The sequence below is a fragment of the Miscanthus floridulus genome, chromosome 11, assembly GCF_019320115.1.
Source record: "Miscanthus floridulus cultivar M001 chromosome 11, ASM1932011v1, whole genome shotgun sequence".
In the NCBI taxonomy this organism is placed as follows: Eukaryota; Viridiplantae; Streptophyta; class Magnoliopsida; order Poales; family Poaceae; genus Miscanthus; species Miscanthus floridulus.
Genome location: NC_089590.1, coordinates 35,905,610 through 35,925,862, shown reverse-complemented (window position 1 = coordinate 35,925,862; position 20,253 = coordinate 35,905,610). Strand labels below are relative to the sequence as shown.

General features: G+C 47.5%; 2 pseudogenes; both read left to right on the top strand.

Annotated features, from left to right (window-relative positions):
- The first annotated feature begins 5,920 nt into the window (after positions 1–5,920).
- LOC136494808 (probable metal-nicotianamine transporter YSL5) lies at positions 5,921–15,873 on the top strand (annotated as a pseudogene).
- Positions 10,744–12,882, top strand: LOC136494592 (BTB/POZ domain-containing protein At5g66560-like; annotated as a pseudogene).
- Positions 15,874–20,253: the final 4,380 nt, after the last annotated feature.

Sequence of the window (20,253 nt, the reverse complement as noted above, 5' to 3'; positions counted from 1 at the left end):
GCGACAAAAACACTGTCTCCAAACGGAAAGAAGAGAGATTCCATATGACCCACGTCACCAAGGAGTTCCATCGAGTGCGTCCAAAATGATTTATGAGCCTATGGTATGTTTGACGCAATCCATGCACCTATCATGCGTCAAGATTAGCACTATCTCCGAAAGGACCGAAACGAGCTTCCACTTGAGCCTCGTCAACTAGTGGTACCATCAGGTGCGTCCAAAACAATTTCTGAGCCTATGGCACGTCGAGCGCAAACCATGCACCTATCTTGCACCGACACTAACACTATCTCCAAACAGAAAGAAGAGAGATTCCACATGACCCACGTCACCTAGGAGTTCCATCAGGAGCATCCAAAATGATTTCTAAGCCTATGGTATGTTTGACATAAACCGTGCACCTACCTTGCGTCAAGATTAGCACTATCTCCAAACGGACTGAAACGAGCTTCCACTTGAGCCTCGTCACCTAGTTGTACCGTCGGGTGCATCCAGAATGATTTCTGAGCCTATGGAACATCTAGCGCAAACGATGCACCTATCTTCTAGCCACAAAAACACTGTCTCCAAACAGAAAGAAGAGAGATTCCAGATGACCCATGTCACCAAGGAGTTCTATCGGGTGCATCCAAAACGATTTTCGAACCTATGGTATGTTCGATGCAAACCATACACCTATCTTGCATCAAGATGAGCACTATCTCCAAATGGACCAAAACGATCTTCAACCTAAGCCTCATCATAAGTGGTACCGTCAGGTGCATCCAAAACGATTTCTGAGCCAATGGTATGTCTAGCGCAACCCATACACCAATCTTGCGCCGACACTAACGCTATCTCCAAACAGAAAGAAGTGAGATTCCACATGACCCACGTCACCTACAAGTTCCATTGGGTGTGTCCAAAATGATTTCCGAGCCTATGGTACGTTCAACGCAAATCATGCACCTATCTTGCTTCAAGATTAGCACTATCTCCAAAAGAACCAAAACGAGCTTCAACTTGAGCCTCGTCAACTAGTGGTACCATTAGGTGCCTACAAAATGATTTCTATGCCTATGGCACATCTAGCGCCGACACTATCACTATCTCCAAATGGAAAGAAGAGAGATACCACTTGACTCACGTCACCTAGGAGTTCCATCGGGTGCATCCAAAATGATTTCTGAGCCTATGGTATGTTCGACACAAACCGTGCACCTATCTTGCATCAAGATTAGCACTAGCTCTGTCGCAGAACTGACTAATTTATAAGAATACAAGTACAATAGCAATCCGCAAGCGGTCGCACTGTCATACTTGAACCCATATAAACCTAGTAGTCCGTTGAGTACCACGACAGGTCTCGATAAACGATTTACAACAACCAAGATCGTACAGGATTCAACATACATGCCACATATTACATAAAGTTCACAGCTACTTTTCATCATCAGAGTATGAATAAAAGTTATTACAAATCGAGTTTGATAATAAAGTGGAAGCAAATAAGTTCGAAGATAAAGTTTCCAACATAGTTTGATACAGTGCCAAGCCAGATCACGGTCCACAAAAGCAAAGATAGGAATTAATAAAGAAGCCTGTCTAAGGCTTACTCCACATCCACAGCGGGAAGAAACAACTCTTGCAATACCCATGATACATAGTGCCATCTGCAACAATGGGAAATAAAACCCTGAGTACGAGAAGGTACTCAGCTAGACTTACCCGTCATGAACCAGAATTAAAATGACTCCAAATATGCAAGGCTGTATAAGTGGACGTAACTTGACAACATCTTTGCGTAAAAGCAATTAAATCATGGTACAGTTACAAATTCTTTACCAAGTTAATTATAACTATTCATTTCTAGGTTAGCAACTATCCTGTACCAAACATGTGGTATATCATTTAGAAGCATACAATAGTAACCATAGCAGGTATTGTAATTCCCTTTTTATCCGAACCATCATGTTTCATAACACAGTTGCTACAATGTTGGGACTAGCTAAGTTTCTCACTATCCGGGAGAGACGGCAATTCGAATCGATTTCAACCAGCTGAGAATTTATTCCTAACACAAACCCAGGTCTACCAGCCACGATAGCCTTAGGTCACCTTTGGTACAACTCCGGTACACATTTCACGGGTCCGTACTGCGCCGCACAATCTGGAACACCAGATGCCAGGATGCTCAGGCCAAGCCTGCCCTTGGGCTTAGTCTGATCGTTCCCCGGAAGGAGCGCACAACAGAACGATTCCCGGCCTGAGTTGAATTACTCGGCTTCGCGGTCGGAACGAGTTATCCGGTCAGCTAAGTGAGAGGCGTGCGTTCAATCTTGTCAGAAGCGCCAACAACGGTATGGTCCTTAATCGACACAGACGAGGATAAATCCACACCCAAGACCTCCATGTCTTGTCGCTTCTCTATCAACTTCCCATCCGGTCTCGATTTACTTTTACCCCATGGTTCTTGTTTCATGATAGCAAATATAGCCAATCGTGCTCCAGTATCCACCTACATCTCGCAGGTGACAGGACATCACCCGACTTCTACCGGTCTAAGCATGGCTAAGCAGATATTTGATCCTGGACCTATACCGGTTAAAGGTGTAATATCTGGACAAGGAATGTACATGCATCAAGTGGTTTCATTCAACTCTTATAACCTAATGCATCAATCATAAATACGTAAGTAAACATTTGTAAATTACTGGGAGACTTATAATGCTCCGGGGCTTGCCTCGTAGAAAGGAAGTAGGGCGATGGTCAGGGCACTCCGAAAGCTCTTTAGGGTTCTGCTCCACGCCTTCGGGAGCTGCGGCTTGCGGATCCTCCTGCTGATTCCCTTCCTCTGCTTCTTCGAATTCCAACAACGTGATCTCTTCCTCCGATCCTAGATGTATGAGTATGGCATAAGTATTACGAATGCATATATGTTAACAAGTGCATCATGTTGATTGAGTAGGTGCATATCTCTTCTCGATTATTACTTAACTACTTCTACAATGCATCGACTATGCTACAAACAGTAGCTACTTGTTTCACTCATAACTGGAGTTCTACTAATCCAAAAATAGTGATCCTAGACTTTCTGGAAAGCTTATCAAATTCTCTACAACTTTGTTATTAACTATTTTTACAGTACACATCAGTTTCAATATGCAACTCATCACACTCTAGAATCAGTCCGGAAACTATTTAATATGCAATATAAAGTAATAATACTTCTACTTCATGTAATCATTCAAAATTTGACAACATAGAATCTACCAACAGTTTAAGCATACCAAATACATTTAAGGTAATATAATGGTGAAGCCCAAACTATTTATTTAATTACCTTTATTATTTTATTTAGATATCTAGGTTAAATAATAAACATATATCAGATATACTTAATAAATTCTTACAAATTTATAGTGCCCTACTAATGCTATCAAAGGACTACTATAAAAATTTCATGTCATTTTATCAAGTAGAACATCCTATACAAAAATGACAAGGAAGCAAGGCTTGAAATAGCATAAATGGAAAATCCTATTGAAAAGTGTCAAGCAATAGATTTCCTATTTTTCTTAACATCCATATGGTACTAGGATTACCTCCAACAAATTTCATGAATTTTGGACTCATAATTAATTTATGAAAATTCATGCAAGGATTGACTATCCATAAAAGAAAAATCTATAACTATAAATCTACCCATGCACTGGTCCTCAAATTTTTACCAGAGCTCATATATGCTAAGACTAGCTTACCACAAAAATTTTATAATTTTTGGAGCACAGGAACTCTAGATATAAAATAAACAAATTTGAATGCATTCAAAAGCAAATTTCAAATCCCTATTTAATTCTCCAAAAAATTCTACTGTACAAGTCAAGAACATATTTTTCCTAAATACTACACTTCCTAATGAACACTACAAAATTTATGTCACAGATCAAGTCACTTCTATGATGATTTGCGAAAACCATCATAGAAGTTCAAGTATGACGCAACTTCTGTGACGAACCGTTTTTCATCATAAATTCGTCATAGAACTGAAATTATGATGAATTTGGCTCCTTCAGTGATGAAAGTTATTCGTCATAGAAGTGGATATTTCTAGTAGTGAGGCAGCACGCGACGGGATAGCCGCTTCCCGTACAGTGACATCACGACTTCCCTCCCAAGAAGCGGAGTGCAAGGACGAAGACCACGATGATAGCAAGCAAGCCATACCGGGCAGGGAGTTGGTGAGCGACCACCACTCCCATTGCACCGCCATGGCCAGAACAGTACCGCCACGAAACACCATGCCTTGGCGTAAGGATCAAGCTCAAGATGACCATACCTTGACATGGAGACAAGACCAGACGGACTGCTTAACAAGCACGCTAGCTTCTCCATCCCTCAAGCTCTTGGGCACTCAGGATGGGAGAACCCTACCCTTCCATATGTAACCTATGCATGTAACTTGGCCCCTGGAACTATATAAGGGAAGACAGGCCTTCTTCCAAAACAACTTCTTCTTCAACCTCAAGACGATCGAACTCGAGGATCGATCTCCCATTCCTCGAACTCTTCCTACCAGTATGACTAGAGCTTGCATACTCCCTATTGTAACCTTTTTTTAGCACTTTGGCATTGAGGAACACGTAATCACAGATCTCCAGCACTGGACATAGGGCTTTGTCCCAAATCAGTATAAATCCTCTATGTTCTGAGTGCTAGCCATCGGCGTCATGTGGAACTCCAACAATATAGACCAGATGACTTATTGAAAATAGGTCGAGGAGCCTGATCCTGGAGCTGAGCAAGCATGGGCGCGATCCGCATTGAGTGGAACTACTATAACTATAGCTAGTGGAAGTACCATCCATTCCACAGTGGGCATATGTTCTTTTCAATCCTATGAAGCTCATTAGTATTTCTGTCAACAATTCTTTAGTATGATGGTTGTTGGTCTTAATTTGAGTCAACACTATTAAAATGAATAGAAAAAGGAACCAAAGACTGAGCAACTACTTCTACAATGATGTTACAGAAAATACAAGACACAGTGATCCTCATCCGGCATAATAGCAGTACATGAATTCCACCCAGACGAAATGGACTAACTCTCTATGGCAACTATGGATCTCAACATCCAAAAAAAAGTGCTTATCCATCCTTGGAAGAACTAGCTCCCTCCCTGTCTTTGTCGGAACTTGAATCGAGGTAGGCAAAAGAATCCTTACTCGGAACGAGTCCAAGATAGAGGGCCTAGTCCAATTTTAGTCTTTGTTGTACATCGGTACTACACACGGTAGGCATTTCTTTCGGTTATCGGGACTTGCACTTGTTTTTTCCGGCCTTAGTGGTATTTCAATGATTTTATTGCCCTAGCCCAGTACTTCCATCATGCTTAGTTAGCTAGCTACTTCATTTTGTGCTAAAGCCACTCGATACATAAGTGCTCTTATTCCTAGAACTCACCTGGGGCGAGTTGGTAAATGTAAACCATTGATCTACGAATTCAAGTGAATGAAAATGTAGATAGATTTTTTTCTACTTCTGTAACATAACTTCTCTACGGATAAGCTTCAACTACTGAATGAAGAGATGGTGAGACCTACCTAGCAACGAGAAATACTAGAACTGAAATTCCTTGTCGATAAATTTACTAGTTAGTTCTTAAAACACTGATAGTTGGTGCGTAAGGTAGGAGATTTAAGTCTTCTTTGGCACGGCTCATCCAAAACGACTTCACTGGTGAAGCTAAAGTCGGGGAAGCCAGAAAAACTAGCTTTTTCGACTTCTAGTTTATTTTAACCCCGACTTGCCAAATAGCTTCACGCTATAGTGCCTCGATTTACATAAAATAGATGAAGTCAAAGCCGACATAAACCGTGGCAAAGAGGTGTATATTATGAGTGTAACGGAGTAAAATAAGCCCAGAGCCCGTCCGCCGGTACAGGCCGGCTGCCCGGCTCGTAAGATACTGAAACGGACCAATGTGCTTTTGACTTGTCAATTCAGCACCGTACCACTACGGTTCTGCTCCTCGCCGGCGATGACGCCCGCGGAGACCTCGCCGCCGGCGCCACCTCCCCGTGCTACTCAACCTGTCTCAACCCCGCTCCTCCTACAAGACCCCACAACCCAGGCCACGCCCCCATGGAGGGAGCAGCTCACCCTCCGTGGCATCGCCGTGGCGGCGGTGCTGGGCGTGCTGCTCTGCGTGGTAATCCACCGCCTCAACCTCACCGTCGGCGTCACACCGGCGCTGAACGTCGCCTCGGGCCTCCTCGCCTTCTTCCTCGCGGCGGCTTGGCGTGCTGCCACCGGGAGGCTAGGGTTTGGCCGCGGGCCGCCCTTCACGAGGCAGGAGAACACCGTCATCCAGACGTGCGCCATAGCATGCGCCGGCCTCGCGTTTAGCGGTACGTCGGGTTCCTACTCTACTTCCAACCAGGACTCCCCATTTCACTGAATAAAGCGAATATCTTTAATTTAGAGCCCAAAGTTTTGCTTGAAAAACAAGAGAGTTATGCTTCGATCATTTTAAATTTCTTATTAAAGACGAATTATATGGTTTTAACTCTAGCATTTTTTTACTGTGAATTAGATAACCTGTCTTCTTTGTAGGGTGCTCGGCCTCCTACATCCTTTGCTATGGACAGGAAGACTTATGAGCTCGTGGGACCAGATTATCCCGGTAATCGAGCAGAAGATGTTAGAGATCCCTCACTCGGCTGGATGATCAGTTTCTTGTTCCTCATTGCTCTCGTTGGGCCATTTAGCATTGTCTTGCTTCGAAGTTACTTTTTTTGGGCTGGGAAAATTTTGCAACATGCATCCGTTGGGTTCACGAGTTCTGCCTCAGCCTTTTCAAAATAATGATCTTCAGCACATGGCTTTATAAAATTTAAGGATAGCTCAAGACATCCATCAGTTTTTACCTTCCGTTGCTTAGTTGGAGTGTTTCTGTTTGTAAACAATCTCCGATCTTGTCATTGCAGGTAATGGTGATTGATTACAAGCTTACATTCCCTGGTGGGACAGCTACAGCTTTGATGATCAACAGCTTGCATGGGAAAACGGAAGGCGATCTTGCAGGGTAAGGCGACAGGTACTCATGTAATTACCTTCAATGTTTCATGATGGCAAGTATTTCCCCACCAGTTCAAAACAAGAACTCCTTTTCTGTACGAACAAATTGTAATAACATGTACTTTAGGAATTGAAGTCTGATTGCTTATTGTCAGTACTAATGTTTCCTTTTTAAATTTAAAAAGTATGTAGACCGTGAACTAAACAATTCACGATGAGTGGAACAGGTGTGATCCATATGGCTCAAATAACATATTTCTGAACTGAACCTGTTAGAAATTAGAAAATGAATGAAAGGATCAGACACATCATGTCTGGACATGCAGCACATTGTTAAGCAACATCCACGCTTGGTCTCAACAGAAAAAGTACCAATGTGCAGACGGTGTTATTATTTTGTACCTTAAGTCCTGAACAAATGTTGCCTCATGTCTGGCAGTTTTAGTTTGAAAGTCTATCCAATTCACATACTCATGTTATTCTATTTTGCAGGAAAAAGGTGCACTGCCTTGTAAAATACATGGGCATTAGTTTTGTCTGGAGCTTCTTTAAGTGGTTCTTTAGTGGTGTTGGTGACCCTTGTGGTTTCGACAATTTCCCTACATTTGGGATTGAAGCTTTTAGAAACACGTAAGTTCTCATAGTCTTATTTTTTCCCTCTCTTTTTCATCACTTACTTATTGATGTGATTTTCCACATCAGTTTACTGGTTAATCATGTTTTTCCTTTGAATGATGTTTGTCCAGTGTATTTATTATGGATGGATCTTTGAGGTGTTTTTATCCAAGTCAACACTGGTTTAGTCATTAGGCTGGTTTCATAGCTATATTTTGTCAATATTTTTTTATACTCATTAGGGAATATTTAAGATTAACTGGCCCACCACAATGTAGATATGCCCCCAAGTCCACTGTTCAAATATTTCTGACAATGACAATTGAAGAATTGTAGTATCTGCAATCCTGTGCTGCTTGATCTAACTTGCTCTGCCTTGGTCGAAATGAAAACAAATGAACTTACACTTCTAATTACTACTGTGCCACATGTTATATCTATGGTAGTATGTGTATACCTATTCAAGCTTGAAACTAAAGTCTTGCATATATAAGATGCCTGAGGTGAATAAAACCACATTTTCTTCTAAGTTTTTTTTTTTTTTGTATTCTGGCAGGTTTTATTTCGACTTCAGTCCTAGTTATGTTGGGTTTGGTCTTATTTCCCCTCATATTATGAACTGCTCAGTTTTCCTTGGGTCAGTCATACCCTGGGGCTTTCTTTGGCCATTTATCAGTGCACAAGCTGGTCATTGGTACCCAGATAACCTTGGTAGCAGTGATTTCAGAGGCCTGTATGGTTATAAGGTACATTGCTTTTTTATTTGTATTCACTAATAAGTGGATTTCTCTTTTTTATTGGATTCTCTTTGCAAACTACTGCTCTGCTGTTAGTATGACGACTCAACATGATTAATGTGCATGAGTTTCTTCAAGTAAATTTTGTTTCAAGGATCTGGATAATGATTTTTTTGGCCTGCAATATTAAAGATTGGTCATGCTGTCATGCTTGATTTCCTCATAAAATGTGTATTCATGCAGGTCTTCATAGCCATTTCTTTCATACTTGGAGATGGCCTATACAACTTGTTTAAGATATTTGTTGTCATTGCTAGGGAATTCTGCAGTATGCAATCAAAAAAACATGATCTGCCTGTTCGAACGCTGGAAGCGGAAGGTAACATGTTACTTCTTAGTTGTAGTGCAATGTGTTGACACATGCTGTGAGATTAATTTGCGGCTTGTGAACATTACTTGTGCAATATATAGCTCATTTAATATGCTGTCTTATGAAAAGCTTACCTCCCCATAGTATTTGTCCAATGCATGTTTCATCGTATTATTTGCAGATGACGGGAGTTGTGAACAATTAGCAGAAGAGAAACTACAAACAGAGGTATTCCTCAAAGATAGTATATCTCCTTGGTTTGCTGCTTCTGGTTACATTGTCCTGGCAGCAATATCCACCGCCACTGTGCCCACCATATTTCCCCAGCTCAAGTGGTACCTTGTCCTCTTGTGCTACTTCCTTGCCCCTGCTGTTGCGTTCTGCAACTCCTACGGAATGGGCCTCACCAACCTGAACCTTGCCCCTACCTACGGCAAGATTGCCCTCTTCGCATTCGCCTCGCTTGTCGGCAGTGATGGCGGTGGAGTCATCGCTGGCCTTGCAGCCTGTGGCATCATAATGTACATTGCCTGCTCCACAGCAGATCTAATGCAGGACTTCAAGAGCGGGTACCTGACCCTCTCCTCGTCGCAGTCAATGTTCATTGCCCAGCTGATCGGCATTGCACTCGGGTGCGTCATAGCTCCACTCACACTGTGGCTCTTCTGGACAGCCTTCGACATCGGCGACCCTGACGGCGAGTACAAAGTGCCCTTTGACATCATGTTCTGGGAGATGGCCATCCTCGGGATCTAGGGCTTCTCGGCGCTGCCATTGCACTGCCTTGACATCTGCTACGCTGCCTTCTTCCTCGCCTTGGCCATCAGTCTCCTCAAGGACATGGCACCCGCAAATGTGTCCAGGTTCATCCCCATACCGATTGCTATGGCTCACCGTTCTACGTCGGCGCCTACTTTGGCGTGGACATGTTCATAGGCACAGTGATCTTGTACGTCAGGCAGAAGCTGAACCGGGAGGAGGCTGATGGTTACGCAGTGGCTGTGGCGTCCGGGCTGATCTGTGGAGATGGGATCTGGAGCATCCCTTCTGCTCTTCTGTCCATCCTGGGAGTTGTTCCACCCATCTGCATGTCCTTCAGGCCTTCCTCTGCTCCCATGTGAGATAATGGATAGAAGTTATATTCCTGGCCATATGTTTGCGCCGTTGATGAAATCATGTAAATTTGTAAACATACACAAAGAAGGTGTTGGTTGTAGTTCGTAATTTGTACAAAACAGTAGTACACGAGATGCATTATTACCTCTGATGATTTATGTGAAACAAAACACGGCTTTGCATGTATTGATAAATACATATAGAGTAAAATGTACTAGAGGTCTATTAATTTTCGTTGGGGTGTCATCTATGAAATCATGTAAATTTGTAAACATACACAAAGAAGGTGTTGGTTGTAGTTTGTAATTTGTACAAAACAGTAGTACACGAGATGCATTATTACCTCTGATGGTTTATGTGAAACAAAACACGGCTTTGCATCTATTGATAAATACATATAGAGTAAAATGCACCGGAGGTCTATTAATTTTCGTTGGGGTGTCATCTAGGTCTATCAACTTTGAAACTGTATTTTTTGGTCTATTAACTTTCGTTGGGGTGTTATCTACGTCCATCAATTTTTTAACTGTATTTTTTGGTCTATAAGAAGGGTAGGCCTGGTGCAGTGGTGAGAGCTGTCTCACTGAGTCACCAGGTCGCGGGTTCAAAGCAGCCTCTCCGCAGATTTTGCGGGGAGAAGGCTTGCCTCGGTTTTTTCTTTTCCCAGGCCTCATTTATGTAGGAGCCTTCGGCACTGGGTCTGCTCTTTTTTTTTATTATTTTTTGGTCTATAAACTTTTAAAATAGTTCATATATTCATGCTATTATTTAATCTTAAATTCAACGCATATATGCACGTCGGCTTAGGCCTCGGGTCGTTGCGTCGGTGGAGACCACCCAGGGCCAGCGTCCGTCGCAGTGGCTGGCTGTGTCTGCCCTGTGCTGTGCCCTCGTGGTGCCTTTCGTGCAGTTCCCGTTAATGTCGAGGAGCAAGAAGCTTCACGACCTCATCACGAACAAGGATTCACGCGAGGCCAGCCGGAGGGGCAAAGGGGGCGACCAGGAAGAGGATGCGGGGGAGATCAGAGAGGAGGAAGTGGACGTGGGGCTGGAGGAGGACGAGGAGGCGGACGTGCACCGCATCCGCCTCCCGGAGTTCCCCGGCGGCGCGGAGGCGTTCGAGTTGGCCGCCAAGTTCTGCTACGGCGTCAAGCTCGACCTCACGCCGACCACAGCCGCGCTGCTGCGGTGCGCCGCCGAGCGCCTCGGCATGTCCGACGACCACTCGGAAGACAACCTCGTCTCCCGCGCCGACCGGTTCATATCGCAGACCGTCCTGAGGAACCCCAGGGACGCCATCCGCGCCCTCAAGTTCTGCGAGGGCCTCCTCCCCCTCGCCGACGACCTCGGCCTCGTGTCGCGCTGCGTGGACGCCGTCGCCGCCAAGGCCGCCGCGTCCACGCCCACGGCGCTCTTCGGCTGGCCCATCGCCGGCGACGCCAGGGACGGCGACCGCCAGCGCCGCAAGACCGGCGCCGCCGCCGGGGCCACCTGGTTCGACGACCTCGCTGGCCTGTCCTTGGCCACGTTCACCCGTGTCATTGCCGCCATGAAGGAGCACGGCGTCGGCTCTGAGGTCATCGAGGGGGCGCTCATTGCGTACGCCAAGCGGTCCATACCAGGGCTGTCGCGCACTGGCAGGCATGTCGGCGGCGGTGGGGGCGCCGTCGCTGCGCCGCCTTCGTCCGATGGGGAGCAGAAGGCGCTTCTCGAGACCGTCATTGCCAACCTCCCCGAGGAAACCATCAAGAGCAGTGCCCACACCGGCACGGCCGTGGGCGCCACCACGGCGCGCGTCCTCTTCGGTCTCCTGCGTACGGCGAACATTCTCCACGCGTCAAAGGCGTCACGGGACATGCTTGAGCGGCGCATCGCCGCGCGGCTTTCCGACGCGGCCGTCGACGACCTTCTCATCCCGAGCTACTCGTACGTGGGGACGCTCTACGACGTGGACTGCGTCGAGCGCATCGTGCGGTATTTCCTGGAAGGCCGCGACGTCGCTGACGAGGGCAATGAAGCAGAGGGCAGCGTGGCGGAGACCCCAGGCAGAGAAGCTAGCCGACGAGCCATGCTGGCCGTGGGGAGGTTGGTGGATGCCTACTTGGGGGAGATCGCGACAGATGCCAACCTGAAGCCGGACAAATTCTGCGACCTCGCCTGGGCGTTGCCGGACGGCGCCCGCGTGTACGACGATGGCCTTTACCGAGCTGTCGACATCTACCTCAAGGTGAGGGAGCAGCGCGTTCTCGTCATCTTCTTGTTTGCAAGCTTGTGAAACAATGCCGGTGCTGATGAGTGATGAATGCTTGTTTTGGCTGATCTGTCTGCAGGCTCATCCGGGTCTCAGTGAAGAAGAGAAGGAGAAGGTGAGCGGCGTGGTGGACGGGCGCAAGCTGACACTGGAGGCCTGCACGCACGCGGTGCTGAACGAACGGCTACCGCTTCGGCCGGTCGTGCAGGTGCTCTTCTTCGAGCAGCTCCAGCTACGCCGGGCCATCGCGCGTACCATCACGGCGAACGAAGGCGGCGCAGCCGGGTCAGGGGAGGAAGGCGGTGAGAGCGACGGTGGCGGGACATGGCGCGTGGCGGCACGGGGCAACCAGATGCTGCGGCTCGATATGGACAGCATGCGGAACCGCGTGCAGGAGCTCGAGCGCGAGTGCACGAGCATGAGGAAAGCCATCGACAAGATGGACCGGCGAGGCGGGGCACCGGTGGATAGGGGAGCGCCGTCCGTGCCGGCGGATGGGAGGTGGGGCGCGATAGTGACGAAGCGGTTCGGGTGCAAATTCCCGGCGCAGGTCTGCCAGTCGCAGCAGCGCGGACGGTGGTGGCACGGACTCGCCGGCCACGCATTGAGCAGAGCCCCTGAGTTCTTAGCCATTGCCCATCCTAGCTTTGAGTTCATTGTTCTGTTCTCTTGATTCTTTCAGAGTTTTCCCTGCGCGGCATTGTGTCCTTTTTCACTGAGATCATTGAATTGCGTATTAGCAGCGCACAAATTGTACTCGGAAGTCAGTCATCTTGCTCTGATTGTGTAGCGGCAAAGGCTCGCCACTCGTTGCAGTAAGCACTACTACCTCGTTGCAGTAAGCACACGCCGCCGCGGTGCCGGTGAGCCACTGAGCGCGTGGGCTCACGTGGGCGGGCGGGCACAGCACAGGGCAGCCACAGCCAGCCACTACCCCACTGCGATGGACGCTGGCCCTGGCTGGTCTCCAGGGACGCAACGACGGGAGGTCATGCAGTGAATCATTTTAAAGATTTATTGACCCAAAAATGTAGTTACAGAGTTGATGCACCTAGATGATACTTTAACGAAAGTTAATGGACCTAAAAATATAGTTTCAAAGTTGATAGACTTAGATGACACTCCAACAAAAATTAATGGACCTCCGGTGCATTTTACTCATATATATATATATATATATATATATATATAGGGAGAGGCTATTCAGTAGCCAGCTACAGAATAAGTTATTCTGTAGCCACCTCCATTTACCATAATTTTATATACTAATTTACGATAATGTCAATATATATTTACTATAGTTGGGTTACTATAATATACGGGGATATTTACCATAACGTTGTAGTAAACCACTTAGTAAGGAGTTACTATAATCTCATAAATTAACATAGTAATTATCGTAACTCAAAGTGGCTACAGAATAAGTTATTTTGTAGCCAGCTATAGGATAGTAGTTCTATATATATATATATTGCCTCTCCCGTCGTTTGAATACCAGTTTCACTTGTGTCATTGTACAAGAGCCTCGTCGTAGATTTTTCACTTTTGACAGATAATAAGCATCGACTGTCCTGTTATGTTCTATCTTAGCTGATGTGTTCTATACACGTGTCACGTTGATACGGCATTGCCTGTAATGATCACTCGCTCAGACCTGCTGTCTGGAGCATTGCTTCAATTCTTTTTTTTTTTACTACTACTAGGCATGCCGAATGGACCAGCAGAGGCCACCTGCCCTGTTCAGAAGCTCACAGCTAGCTCTGCATCTCCAGGACACAACTCCACGTGCCCTACAGCCTGTGACGTGTCACGCTGTGAGGACACGTAGCCTGCAGGCCTACGCAGTCATGTGCTTCTCCTTCCCGCGTCTCTCTCACATGACACAGGCCTGCACCACAAGGCAGAAGGGTGCAGAGGCGAGCAGCAGCAGCAGGTGGGCAGCCATGGAGATGCTGAGCATGCTGAAGGTGGGGTACACCATCCTGCGCAGCGAGACGCCGACAACGGACCTCGTCAACACCTTCATGGACTGGGCGGCGCGAAGGTCCCTTGTGCTCCTGGCCATCTTCCTCCCGCCCTACTACATCTACAAGCTCACCACGTCGGCGTTCGCTGCTGCCGACTCAGAGGACGTCGCTGGGAAGGTCGTGCTCATCACCGGCACCTCATCCGGCATCGGCGCGGTATGCCAACCAGCCCGCTCCCTTCTGTACGCCTATTTTTGGTCAAACCGCTTAAACCATGGATTCTCATATATCTTTTCATGTTTTTTTTTCTTAATAATAATAACAATACCGAAGACTTTACATAAAGGAGAATTTGACTAGTACTAATTGCGATTTGTAATTCATGGCTAAACAAACGCTAACATGTTATTGTGTTTATATATTTGCATTGAGTTGCAGATTAAATCAGCTATAAAGCAAAATGAGCTTGGATAAAAAATTTTGACTCTGGTTTGCCATGAGCTCGTATCTTTATCCAGCAAATAGCTTACCAGTACGCAAAGAAAGGAGCAAGACTGGCGCTAGTGGCGAGGAGAGTGGGAAGCCTGCATGATGTCGCGGCGAGAGCAAAGGATGTTGGCTCGCCAGACGTTCTGGTTGGTGCCGGGGACGTTGCAAATCCAGAGGTTTGTGCAGGCCACAGTTGAACATTTCGGCCGATGTAAGCTATGACCATTAGCGATCTTCTGTATATACTAGCAATAGAACAACTAAAAAATTTCATGGTACGATCATTAACTTGGGTCTGTTCTCTTGTAGTGGATCATCTTGTGAACAATGCTGGTGTAGCAAATGTCTGCTGGTTTGAGGAAGTACCAGATGTTTCTGATTTGAAGCAAGTCCTGGTACGGTTTATAGCAGCAGACGCGCTGCTCTATTCTCTTATCTCTGTCAATGAAGGTTCTAGATGTCTGAACTAGTCATGACGAAGGCCGTAAACTTCTGGGGCGCAGTTCATCCGACCCACTGCGCTCTTCCCCATCTGAAGAAGAGTGGTGGAAAGATCTTCGCCAACTCCTCAGCTGCGGCGGTGCTGGCAATGCCAAGAATGAGCTTCTACAATGTACATTTCTCGACAGACAGCCATCCAAAACGGCTCTGCGTGTACTCGATGCTCAAATGAATGTTACTGCAGGCCTGCAAGGCTGCCGTCCTCAACTTCTTCGAGACCCTGCGGATGGAGCTCTGCGACGAGGTCGGCATCACGATCGCTACTCCCGGGTGGATCGAGTCGGAGATGACGAAAGGGAAGCACCTGTCGAAGGAAGGGACGGTGGAGGTCGATCAAGACACGAGGGATGTTAGTATGAGTACTCGATCCATTGATAATGATGATGATATGCTTAGTAGTAGTATTGAAATTGGGCTACTGTAAAATATAGCTCCTGCTGACTGAGTGAATGATGTGTCTGGGTTGTTTTGTTCAGGCTCAGGTGGGCTTGTTCGCGGTGGTGCGCGCCGCACGGTGCTCCGAGGACATCGTGGACGCCATCTGCCGCGGGCGGCGCCACCTCACCGTCCCGCTGTGGTACCGGGCGCTGTTCCTGTGGCGGACGCTCGCGCCCGAGGTGACAGACTTGAGCCAGAGACTGTTCTACCGCCGGACCGCCGGCGGCCACGGTAACCAGGCGAAGGCCAAGCGGTTCCTGGAGTTCACCGGCCCCCAAAGGGGTGCTCCAGCCGGCGTCGCTGCACAGCTCGGATATCAAACGGGAGTAGCCAAACGCTGACAGAGGAGGCTTGTTTGTTCGGCAGTACAATCTACATCCAAATAATGTGCAGCTAAATAGAACTTTTTAATGGTCCATCAGCTGTCACGTTCGTTCGTTGTGTGAATTATATGTGACTTAAACTTTGTGTACACGTTGTGCCAATTTTTCTTTCTGTGAGCAGAGGAATTGCATAGATAGGTTGCTGTAAAATATTATCAGCAGTCTAACAAATGGTGATGACCGTCAGACTCCTCATAATAACAATCACTCCTTAGATCCAGTATGGATCCAATATTTGAAATCCGATGGCGCATCATCTAAATGCTATGGAACTTTTAAGTTTGGGTTATTCTGATTCAAGCCATTACAATTTTCGTGTTTTGAAGATTTGCCATTACAATTCAGCTATTTAAAAATTTGCCATTATAATTGTTGAAGTTGCTGATAATTGCCATTATGGACGTATCCAACACCCTTGGGCCCACCTGCAGGTGTTGCATGCATACTGTATTTCTGTATGGACCGAATTACCCGTGGATAAAAAGGATAAGGCCCGATTCCTGTCAGCTCGATTTAGCGTTTCAGTCGTACGTGTCCGTGGCTGAACAAGACCGGGGGCGTATTGGCTTTCTAGCAGCCTCGATTCAGGTCTCGCCGGCGGCGACTTTGCAGACCGGTGCGGGTGTAGGCTGCCGGTCGCGGCATGCGAGCAGTCGCGGTTGGGCCGTCACTGCGGAGGCAGGCGTGGCGGCCGCAGGTGGCGCGGCGGTGGCGGGCGCAGGTGATACGGCGGAGGGGCAGTCGCAGCGGGCGGACGCTGCGGAGGCAGTCGTGGTGGGCGCAGCTGGCGCATGCGGTCGCTGCGAAGGCAGGTGCTGCAGCCCTGGTGGCTAGAGCAGGCACTGTGGGCGCTGGTGACCAGAGGCAGCCACACAGAGATAGTTTACTGAGATTTTTGTGAATGGGAAGAACACCGGAACTTTCTAGGAACAGCAGGTGACCCAACCACCGGGGTCACTGCATCACCGTGCCCAGCGCAGGCTCAGAGCAGCTCCCGTCTAAGCCTGCGCTGCCTGCGCCCGCCTGCGCCACATGCGACGACTGCCTGCCTGCGCCTGCGCCCACCACTGCTTGCCTGCGCCTGCAACCACCCGCCACCTCCCGCGCCAGGCCTGGAGAGCCGCCTTCGCCTGCCTGCGCCTGGCACCCGCCTGCGCCCGCGCCAGCCTGGAGAGCCGCCGCCGGCCACCTGCGCCTGCACCGGCCTGGAGAGCAGCCGCCGCCGAGAAACGAATCGAGCTAGTAGGGTTCATCTTCGGGGCTGAATCGGTCGTATGGCCAGGATGCCTTATCCTTTTGTCCACAAGGGCAATTCGGTTCATACGGAAATACAGTATGCATATAACACCTGCAGATGGACCCAAGGGCACCGGATACGTCCATAATGGCAATTATGAGCAACTTCAACAGTTATAATGGCAAATTTTTAAATAGCTGAATTGTAATGACAAATCTCCGAAACGTGAAAATTGTAATGGCTTGAATCAAAATAACCCAACTTTTAAAGAGACACAACAATTAAAAAATCACAGCCGATGGAAACCTAGTGCAAGAATAAATTGACTTGAATAAATCATCACCAATTTGATTTTAAAAAATCATCGCCAATTTCATAGAAAAAATCACAGCCGATGGAAACCTAGTGCAAGAACTCAAAATTTTAAGGCCCCCTTCCAAAGTTGAAATGGATTCGTGTGTTTTCTCTGTAAAATTATGAATTCCTACCTTTTTCTGTAAAAATAAATTAATTTTAACAAAAATTTCTGCGTTCTGAAGAAAAACTATCTTAAGCATATACTGATGTACATGTGCTCTGTTTGGACAGAGTGCAATGCAACCAAGTTTTGATGCTACCAAGATCATGCAGTCATCTCATCTGATTTCTGATTTCTGATTTCTGATTTCTGCAGGCCATCCTGGGGCCGACGCCGGTGGAGCCCGTGGGCGACTTTGCCAGGACGGTAGTGCGCGACGTGTGCCGGGGCGCCAGGTACGTGTTCGAGCCCAGGTGGTACATGGGCGTCTACCTGCTCCGGGCCTGCCTCCCGGAGGTCCTGGCCTGGAACTCCCGCCTGCTCACCGTCGACAGGGTTGGCGCGTCCACAACGGACACGCTGGGGAAGTGGCTGCTCGACCTGCCGGGCGTGCGCCGCGTCGCGCAGCCGCCGTCGCTCTGGTCGCCGGAGATCAAGGACCGTTAAGTGAGCTAGGCCACGTGATGATCTGACGTGGTGGTCGTGTATGTGTATGTTCTGGTTGTCGTGCCAGGAATGCTGCTGTACTGTCTAGCGACTAGCGTTCTGTATGAGACCGGAGTTCCTTTAGACATCGATGATTAATAAAGGAGTAAATTCCCTTAATGCCACTACAAATTATATGAGTTCTCTTACTTTTCAGAATTGCATCTGTCGGATGTTTTCAGTCACGGCGCAATGCCACCACAAATTACGGAGTATATGAGTTCTCTTACTTGCAGACATTGCACCTGCCCGATGTTTTCAGTCATGGCCCTCCTAGAGACGTCCAGCGGTTTCCTCCCTCCGTCCGTTGCGCGCGTACATGCGTGGGTCCGCGCCTGCGTCACCCACGACCACACGCCGCCCTAACCTCGCTTGCACGGGGACCGCTCGCGTCCCCTTCTACTTTCCACGCGTATCCACACATACAACACCAATCTACTTTTAAAACATCCAAATACAATACTTACGACATACAAAAAAAAAACACATGAAACATGCAACATAAAAAAACAGATGAAACACAATATGCATCTGAAACATTACAAAAACAATTAAAAACCATTGCAAACATACGCAACGTCTAGATAAAACACATGCAACATATGTGCAAACACATATGCAACATCCAGATAAACACGTTTGCAACATACGTCTGAAAAAAATGAAACATTGGGGACAGACGATTGCAACATACGTGTATAACCATTGCAACATAAGCAACATCACAATCTACTTTAACAACATCCGTGTGAAACACTTCAAACATACCTTGAAAACATCTGAAATATTTGAAATGTACACTTACAACATGCATCATATCCCGGCGCGGCATCCTCCGCCGTCTGAGGCGCCACAGTCGTAGCAGGAAACGAGGGCGGATAGGCTTCGGCACCAGGGCCTAGCACTTCTCCTTGTGCTAGTGGCGTCGTCGGGCGGGGCAAGCGGTGTAGCAGGAGCAACATGGCCGGCGCGCGGAGCAGAAGCATGTCGCTTAGGTGGATGAGGTAGGGCGCGGCAGCAACGATGACGCAGAGGGCAAGTGGATGCTGGAGCAGGAAGCTTTGATGGGAGGGGATCTATGGCAACCTGGATTTCACGTTGCCTGGCACGGTCACAAGTGGACACCATAACGGGGAGGCGAAGGGGCGGACAACGCGGTGAACGTCATGACAGGCGGAGTAGGGAAGTTATGGGTCGCAGAGATGGAGAATAAGAGAGCAGCAGCCTGTTCGCTTGCTCGTAAACGATCGTAAATTTTCAGCCGGGAACAGTGTTTTTCTCTCACACCAAACCAGCCAGCAGTAAATAATCCACGATCGTTTACGGCCGTCCGAACAGGCTGCTGGTCGGTTGCCTATTGGGCTGGTCCACTATGCCGGCTCAGGAATACAGGGTCCGGTCAGCCGAACGTGCTACGGAAAGAGATACCGTTTCAGTTGTCGCCCTGTGGACCCTTCTACTTCGCCAATTAGGTGGACTTTGTTATACCGATTATTAAAAGGAGATGAAACTAAAGAAAGAGATTATATTATAGTAAAGAGATGGACGAGTGCTTATAATCGGCATCGTGTGTCCCGCCGCACCGGCCTTAAACCTTTTATGGAGTTTGATCAATGACCACGCTGGACTTGAAGATCGTTGCTATCTTCTGCTTGGATCAGGGTGGAGTTTGCTTTAAATTCATTTTCTATTGTAAGAAACGCTACATACAGGACGAGTCTTTTAATTTATGAAATGTCTAAAGGCATGAGGACACGCAACGCATAATTACATTCAGCTTTACTAACACGCAGACACAGGCGTTTAGTTCATTTACAAAAATCTACACCCTGTTCACTTGATCATTTCTGTGGCTTATAAGCCAGCTGATGCTGTTTTATTATGAAAGAAAAACACTAGTTTACAACATAAGAGCGTCAGTATTCAAACCGCAGCAAGCAAAACCGAACCGACAGCGGCCTGTAGGCGCCTGCTTGAGAGCCCTTCGGCAATGGCGTCCTGTACCACACCTGAGGGCAGCTTGAGACGCGTTGATTGCGTCCCCCCCCCCCCCCCCCCCCCCCCCCCCCCCCCCCCCCACACACACA